The sequence below is a fragment of the Miniopterus schreibersii genome (assembly GCF_964146895.1).
Source record: "Miniopterus schreibersii genome assembly, chromosome: 11".
NCBI lineage: Eukaryota > Metazoa > Chordata > Mammalia > Chiroptera > Miniopteridae > Miniopterus > Miniopterus schreibersii.
In genome coordinates this window covers 41,921,963-41,931,116 of record NC_138111.1, presented here as the reverse complement: position 1 = coordinate 41,931,116, position 9,154 = coordinate 41,921,963, and the positions used below count along the sequence as shown (strand labels likewise).

The window sequence follows — 9,154 nt, the reverse complement described above, 5'->3', positions numbered from 1 at the left end:
TGGAGGGAGCAAAGGTTTTAAAAATTAGCTTGGAAGAAAATAATTATAATTCATATATTTGACAAAGGACTTACAACTGAAATATATAAAGAACTCTTTCAATTCAATAATAAAAGGGCAAACAATCCATTTTATTTTAAATGGATAAAAGACTGTAACAGACACTTCACCAAAAACAATACACAAATTTCTAATAAGCACATGAAACGATTAGTCATCAGTGAAACACAAATGAAAACCATCATGAAATAGCACTATACTCCTATTAGAATAGCTAAGTTTTGGGGTGGTTTTTTTTTTGACAATACTATGTGTTGGTGACATGGAGCAACTAGAACTCTCCTACATGGCCAGTGAGAATGAAAAATGGTGCCACAACTTTCGAAAACATTTGGAAGCTGCTTATAAAGTTAAACTTACTGGCCATATGACCCAGCAATCCCACTCCTGGGAAATGAAAGCATGGGTCTGCATAAAGCCTTTGACATGAATGCTCCTAGCAGCCTTATTCATAATAGCCCGACCTGGAAACAAAGCAAATGTCCATCCACAGGAGAGTGGACAAACAGACTGCAATGTGGCGATGTCCCTGCCGGGGAGCACTACTCAGTGATAGAAGTAAATGAACTGATATGTAAAACAACATAGTTGAACCTGAAAAACACTGTGCTGAGCAAACTAACTCAGGTACAAAAGACTACATACCGTAAGCTTCTATTTCTATGACACTCTACAGAAGACAAACCGGATGTACAGGGATGGAAAGCAAGACAGCAGTCACATGGGGCTGGGCTTGGGGGAGACTGGAAGGGGACATAAGAAGTCAGTAATTTTCAATTGATGTATCTCTTTAGCTGTAGGACTAGGGGTCAATATTCCTCATCCAAAAACATCTTACCAAGTAAGAAAGAGAAAAAGTTGTCAATAAGAATTTAGTCTAAGAATAGATTTTCCCTGTTATCCAAGGTGAAATGATAATAGAGAAAACTTACATATACTTACTCTACCAGGGCCCTTTCTAGACACTTCAGATATTTAATCCTCTCAGAGTGTATAAGGTGCATTCCAGTACACTCATAGCTGGGGAAACGGAGAGGAAGCCTGGGGCAGTAAGCGTCCCAGTTGTAAGTGGCAGAACAAGACTTTGGACGCGGCGCTATGGCCCTGGGAGTCTGCTTCCCTAACTACCCTGCATTCTGCCTCTCAGATTGGACAGTATTTTGGTCCCAGAGACTTTAGATTCCCAGAACTAAACACATCTCCTAGGAACAGAATTAGGGAGATCTCCTCTGAACTAAGAATAGCTCCAGATGGCAGAGGGGGGCACTTCCCAACGGGGATAAACAGGTTTTCCTGCTGGGAATATTTTTTGAAGGGAATGGGCAACTCTGTGCACAGGCAGTTTTTTCTGTACACAGGAGAATGGATTCAAATAAAATCTGACTCTCCCCATCCCTTGTATTGGGGTAACGGACAAAGGTGACACACACCTGGGCCAACAGACTGAGTCCCAAACTAGTTGATCCAAGACGGGGCATGAAAAAAACACTTGAGAAAAAAACCAGGTGCACCAGGTCCCCAGGATAAAGAAAACAGCCCATTTGAGAGAGGTGGCATCTGGCAACTCCTTTGTGTGCAGAGGGGACTAAACAGGATGACGAGAAATAAAGTCTCCATGCCCACTTTTGCAGGAGCCTACTGAGCTTTTTGGAGGCTAATCCCTAATTCAAGGCTGGATCAAGGAAGGTCGGCCTCGGTGCCATTACTGATACCCAAACAAATCACCTGAGCCGGAAATCTTCCTACCCACCCAGCCACAGGATGAATCAGCCCCTTCCTAAGCCTTCAGTCACAATCTCCTAATCACTCTCAACAGCCTCCCTGCTGGGAACAACTTGATTACAATCTTGGGGTACTTTTCTGGTTGTCTGGCACACAGTGTGTATTTTTTTATTTCCTACTAGAATGAAAACTCCATGGAGGTGGGACCCTGCTTAAACTTCTGTCTATCCACCTCAGCGTCAACTAAACATTAATAATGGAACACACTTGATGGATGGAAAGTGGGGAGGGAGGGAGGGAAGAAGGAAAGGAAGGAGAGATGAGGGAATGAATGAATGAATCCATATTTTCTTTTTTTTATATTAGTAAAGTTTTATTTTTTTAATTCATTTTTATTGTTGAAAACATTACAGATGTCCCTTTCTTTCCCCCACTGACCCCCTCCACCCCACTCCCGCCCCCTCCTCAGGCTCTATAGTGCGTCCCTGGGTTACGCATATATGCATATAAATGCTTTGGTTAATCTCTTCCCACCCATGCCCCAATCCATATTTTCTTAAAAGATTAACAACAGTAGTCAGAAGTGATAAGAAGAAACAAACTTCCCCAGCCTGTGGAGGCTTCGGGCTTCACGATGTGAAAACATCCCTGATGGCTTTGTCCAGAGGCCCCGATGTTCAGAACCTCGTGCGGGCTCCTGTTCCCGCACTGCGATTCTGCCATCTCACCCCTGGCGAACAGGTAACTCCGAGGATTGTCATCAATGAATAATATTTTCCAGGTGCTGCGCGTGGGATAAATACATTTGCCTTACTAGAAAGTTCAGGAGGTTTCTTGGTGTGTTTTTTTAATGGGAAACTATAAAACTCCAAATGGACTTGCTTCTGCTGGGTCCACCCTCCTCGACCATCCTTCGCCTGGTCTGAGTAACAAGGTCCAGATGAACTGTAACGTCAGTTCATTTCTCCCCGGGCCCTGGTTTCCTATGAGGAAGGAAGGTGGGTGACATTTCAAAAGGAGCTCTCTGAGATTTATGGTTTTGTAGCCATGGAGGTCTTCCAAGAGCCTGGCATTTTCTCATAACCTGTGGAAGCTCCCTTTGTCTGCCTTTGAGCCTATTTATTAGCTGGACAATTTTTTAGGCGAATCGAAAAAAGAAATAGTCTGCAACTAGAAAGAGAGAGAGGTTAGGAAAAGTAATAAATCATTTATAGATTTCTAGTAAGAAAAAATGGTCTCATTTGAAAAAAATTATATATATATAATTTGTGTCCCCAAAAATGTATACACACCTTAACAGCTGCTAGCTCAATTGATGTTTCTTTCTTTTCAGATTTAACCCATTGGAATTAATTATTCAAAATGTGTATACATTTTGGGGGGCTCCCTGTATGTGGTATGTGTGTGTGTGTGTGTATGAAGAGAAAGGCCTTTATACTTTTAGTACATTACAATAACCCTAGTTTTCCCATACTGTTACAGAGAACACAGATATTCTCTTTTTACCTGGTACAATCAAACCAACCTTTGAACCCATAGCTAAATGAATTCCTATATGAATCACCATCAGAACAGACCCTGCCAGGCCCCCATGACGTGCACAGCACAGTGCTGGCTCTGTGAAGCATATAACAAAACATGAGACCCTAGCCCCACATTAAGGAGTTTACTGTCTTCATGGAGACACTCAGGGCATGAATATAAAATTTGATCGTATCATTCCCCTACTGAAAACTGAGGGATCGTTTCCCACTGCACCTCAGATACAAAGTCAAATCATTTAGCACATCCCCCCAAGCCTTGGAGTCTCGTCTCATTGCTCTCTGCATGTTCACCCCAGCACACTGGCACCTTCAGTTCCTCAAGTGCACTGAGTTCATCCTGACCCCAGGCCCTTAGCACCCGCTGTTTTCTCTCCCTAGAACCTTTTTCCTCCCACTACTCCCCCTTACAAGTCTATCACATAGAGTTCTCCAGAGAAACAGAGCCAATAGGATACATCTATACCTATATCTATATATAAAGAAAGAGAGAGATTTATTATAGAAATTGAGTCATGCCATCGTGGAGGCCAAGCAGTCCCACGACCTGCTGTCCATCTGCAAGCAGGAGTACCGGGAAAGCTGGTGGTGGAATTCAGGCCCCATTGGAAGGCCTGAGCATGAGCACTGATGGTGTAAGCCTGAGTCCGAAAGCCCAAGAACCATGAGCACCTCTGTCAGAGGGCGAAAGAAGATGGATGTCTCAGATCTAGAAGCAAGAGCAGGAACTCACCTTCCCCTTCCTTCCTGTTTCATCAGGCCCTCAAAGAACGGACTGGGTGATGCCCGTCTGCGCTGAGGAAGGCCACCTGCTTTACTCAACCCACCAATTCAAATGAGAATCTCTTCCAGAACACCTTCACAGACATACCCAGAAATTATGTTTTACCAGCTTCCTGGGCATCCCTTAACCTAGTTAAATTGACACAAAATTAACTATGACACTGAGAACATCCTTCCCCTAACTAATCAGGCTCTTTGCTCTCATATCTCATTGTACCCTTTAATTATTTTCCTCCTTTAGTTATCAGCTCATAGTTTATCTTTACCTGTTTTTATATTTATATTTATTTTCAGATTTCTCCACTGGGCTATAAAAGCTCCGCGGCAGCTGAATTTTTTTGTTCCTTGCTATCCCAAGCACCATAGTAGGTGTGCAATAAACATCAATAACTAAGTAAATATGAAACTTCATGGCAGTTCAAAATAAGGTCAGGTGATAGATGCAGAATAATTCAGTGAGAGGTATAGTCCATCCGCATTTTCTCAACTCGTTACACATGATTTATCTACATTTCTTGCTATTTTTCCTTTTGCATTCTTCAGAGACATAGCAACATGAAATATAGGCCCCACTGCTCAGCTCACATACCTGCTGCAGCTGAGCCTTCAGATCATCAAAGACCCTTGCCCAGAAAGTCTTCCCTCTGGTGGCTAAACAGTCCCTCCCGGGCTGGTTCTGCTTTCTGCTATTTTAACCCAGGGAGAGCACAGAAGGAAGGTGGGCAAGGTCCTCCCTGACCATCAGGAGTTTTTGTGAATCTTCCACACAAAGGGAGAGTGCTGTGGGAGGTGGATGAGGTCCTCCCTGACCATCAGGAGTTTCTGTGAATCTTCTGGAGGAAAAGCCGTAAGTGATTGTTGAGCATGGGCCAGAAAAGAAATTGCAGGAACATCGTTCTTCATATTCACCATCAAGCTGTCACGCAGATCGCTCTGTGCACTTCATGAGCAGTGTCCAGAATCAAGGATTCTAGTCCAAATTTCAGGAGGGCGGTGGTATTTTTTGTCTTTATATAGACAGACTACAAATTCCCTCTCTCCAGGGAAGAAATAGATATGCATGCTCATAGTTCCATGGAAGATCTAAAGAGCATGAAAGAGCAGGCCTCCTGATAGACGGGCATTGGACAACCAGGAAATCTTCAGGCATCTGGTTGCAGTCATGATGTTCCTTTTGGGGGGGAAAAAAAAAAAAAAAAAGGTCATTTTGCTTTAATGACCATAGTAGCAAGAGTCAGCACCCATCAGAATCCATAATGAGAGACGAGGCTTGGAGGTGGGGGCTACGGTAGAAAGAGCCCCGTTGCAGGTGTTGGGGCAGAGCTGGCTCTGATCGCCAGACCACGTGTTTTCTTCCACCACAGGAAACTGTGGGCTTGTGGGATCAGTCTCTTTTGCAGAGCAGTAGCCCAACCAATGCCCTCCCCCCAGCCTTCCATGAAATTACATCTATTCCACACCACACTCTTCACACTCCTTACTCTGTGCTAAGTCACAAAGATAGCAAGGCCAAAATTCTTGAATGAATCTACTCCAGGTTCTGGGAAAGAAATGGGAAGGAACCAATGGCACTGTGAGGGAAATGTCCCAGGAATCAGCCGCCTGAGGGCAAGCATGAGGCCACGGAAGGTGGAGAGACCTGGGGTCACGGACACGGAGGGGAACGTGATGAAGGGACTATTTTAAAGATGTGGGACAAATAGTGGCGGGACAACTGGATATTCACATGCAAAAGAATGAAGGTGGGCCCCTGCCTTATACCATACGCAAAAATTAACTCAAAATGAATCACAGTCCTAAATGTAGAGTTAATTGTAAAAGCTATAACTATAAAACTCTTTGGAGAAAACAGGAGTAAACTTTGTGGCCTGGCATTAGGCAAAGCCCTCTAAGATACGCCACTGAAAGCATAAGCAGCAAAAGGAAAAATAGATAAACTGGACTTCATCAACATTAAGAACTTTTCTGTAGTAAACAGTATCATCAAGAAGGTGAAAAGACAGTCCACAGAACAGGAGATGATATTTTTGAATTGTACATCTGATAAGAGACTGGTATCCAGAATATGTAAAGAACTCTTACAACTCAGAAATAAAAAGACAGCACAATTTAAAAACAAAGGATACAAACAGTCATTTCTCCAAGGAAGATACACAAATGGCTACTAAGCACAGGAAAAGATGTTCAATATCATCAGCCATTACTTCAGTGAAAATCAAAGTCACAATGAGATACCATTCACACCCACCAAGATGGGTACAATTTTAAAAATAATAATGGAAAGGAAGTGGGGATTTCTGTAGCCAAGAGCCCAGAATGAAGAGGCATGGCGAGGGGAGCCTGATAGTCAGCTCCACTTCTCTCCGCAGGCATTTTCCAACATATGACCAGAAGGCAGAGAAGCTAAGGAGAGTTTTTGGAGCTGGAAGGACAAAACTGGGGTTTAGGAGAGGCCTTATGAAACACCCCAGGTTTCATTAGGACCCCTGAAAGCCTCCACTCTAGGATTAAGGACAATGGAAATAAGGCAGTTCTCACAAATACAGTAATCAAGTTTCTAATCAGCACAAATCCAGGCTGGATAAAGTCTTCCACCCCAGCCCGTCTTCCTGCCAGAATCAAATGACATGACTGTGGAAGTAAAAACAAACAACAAAAGAAAACATGGAGACTCAAAAGATAAATTATTAGAATTAATAAGTGAATTTAGCAAAGTATCTGGAAAAAAGGCCAAGATACAAAAGCCAATTGTATTTCTATATATCAGTAAAAAAGTATTTTTAAATGAAATATTTATAACTGTACCATTTATAATAGCATTTAAAAAATCAAATGTCTGGGAATGACTCCCTCAAAAGATATATAAGACCTCTATACAGAAAACTATAAACTATTACTGAGTTTAATTAGAGAAGTCTTAAATAAATGGAGGGGTACATCCTACATTGGAAGAGTCAATATTGTAAAGACATCAGTCCCCCCCAACTTGATCTATAGATTCAATTTATTCCCAATGAAAAGCCCAACAGAGTTTTTCTTTCCCTGAAGTTGACAATCTAAATCTAAAATTTATATAAAAATGCAAATGACAAAGAAAAGTCAATAAAATCTTAAAGAACAAAACGAAAGGGCTCCTATGGCAAGATATCAAGACTGATTATAAAGCTATAGTAATTATGACACTGTAATACTGGCAGAGGGATAGGCTGACCAATGGACCTAACAAGTCCAGAAACAAACCTTCATATAGCCACTTGATTTATGATGGAATTGTAATGCACATGGTCTTTTCAGTAAGTGGTGCTGGGTCTACTGGAAATCTACACAGGGGGAAAAATGCGTCTTGACCCTTACCTCATCCCATCCACAAAAAATCAATTCCAGATGGACTGAAAATCTAAATATGAAATGTAAAACAATAAGGCTCGTAGATGAAACATAGGAGAATACCTTCATAACCTTGGACTTCATTAAAATAAACGACTTCTGTTATTAATATATCCAATAATAGACTTGAATTCACAATACATAAAAACTTCTACAACTCAATTAGAAAAAGACAGATAATCCAATTTTATGGGGAAAAAAGTAAACAGACACAACATAAAAGAGACTGTCCACATGGTTAATAAACATATGAAAAAATTGCTCAACATCATTTGTTGTCAGGAAAGTAAACATAAAATTACAATGAGATAATCACTGAACAACCTCTACAATGGCTAAAATTAAAAAGACTGACGGTACCAACTGTTGGCAAGGATAGGGAACATCTGCAACTTTCATGCACTGCTGGGGAGTACAAACAGCTACAACCCCTTTGGCAAAATATCCTTAAACTGAACATATGTGTATTCTGCCCGAGCAACTCCACGTCTACAAGTATACAAACTGGATAAATGCACACGTTTACCAAAAGACATGTGTGTCACAGCAGCACCATTCGTAGTGGCCACAGCCCAGGAACAGCTCAAATGCCCATTACCAGTAGAATGAATAAAACTGTGGTATATACACACACCAGGAAACTATGCGAAAATGAAAATAAACACAAGCACAGGCCAAAGTGTGGATGGCTGTCACAGATGTAACGCCGAAAGAGCCGGTCACAAAAAGGGAACACACTGTCATACTCCCATTTTTATAAAGTTCAAAAAAAGGGAAAAGGAATCGAGTGTTAGAAACCAGATTTGGGGTTACCGTGCTTGAAGGAAGGCCCACTGGCGGCCCTGAGGAACGGCGGTGTTTCACTGTGTGTTCATCCTGCGAAAATCAATTTTCCTGTATAGGGATTTGTGCTCTTCTCGGTACATGTTACGTTCGAAGTTTCGCTTTGATTTTTTTTTTTAATTCTTACCTGCGTATGTGTTTTTATTGATTTTGAGAGAAAGGAAAGGGGAGAGAGAAACATCGCCCAGGTGCCGCCCGGGATCGAACCTCACACCCTCGGTGTACAGGGCGGCGCTCCAACCCGCTGCGCCACCGGCCGGCGGGCGCCCACGCGCTCCTTTCCGACGGTTGTTGCCCATCCGCACGTTACTGGCTTCGCTCGCACTTTCCTGCGTGAGAACTGCAAGGACGTGAAGGTAATACCCAGTCATGTGAGGACACGCCACATTGTAGGATTAAAAATAATGTCAGACGACTTTAGGGGGGGATATTAACACATTAGAACCATTTCTTAACATCTTGGTTGAATTTTAGATATTGCCAAATGACGCCAAATGAAACGTCTTAAACTTCCGTCCGCCCCCGCCTCCGGCCTGCTTTCCGTTCGTCTTATCTCACTCCGCGGTCTTCTCCATTCACACCCTAGAGACGATCACAGCCTCCTGGCCGCCGGATCCCGGCTCTGGCCGGCACTACTCACGCCTCCCGCGGACCTCTCGGTTCCCGCACTCGCCCGCCGCGCAGCAGCCGCAACGCGCGGGCAGAGCCGCGGCGCCGCCCCTCCGGGGTCCCCGCAGCCCAGGGGACCCCCGCCCGCGACGCTGCGGGGAAGATCCCTTCAGGGCATCAGCGGCGACGTCATCTGCTGAGACTGTTCT

The 9,154-nt window shown here is 43.2% G+C and overlaps 1 long non-coding RNA gene across 2 annotated transcripts; it reads right to left on the bottom strand.

The window, feature by feature from the left end:
* Nucleotides 1–2,141: 2,141 nt before the first annotated feature.
* LOC308564338 lies at nucleotides 2,142–9,154 on the bottom strand. 2 transcript variants are annotated; one of them, XR_013999928.1, is made up of 4 exons: nucleotides 8,464–9,154; nucleotides 8,307–8,369; nucleotides 4,696–5,277; nucleotides 2,143–2,765 (listed from the first exon to the last, which is right to left on the bottom strand). It is a non-coding gene; the product is annotated as an uncharacterized lncRNA (long non-coding RNA). The 2 variants fall into 2 exon arrangements; XR_013999929.1 differs by lacking the exon at nucleotides 8,307–8,369 and having other exon boundaries at nucleotides 2,142–2,765; nucleotides 8,464–9,127.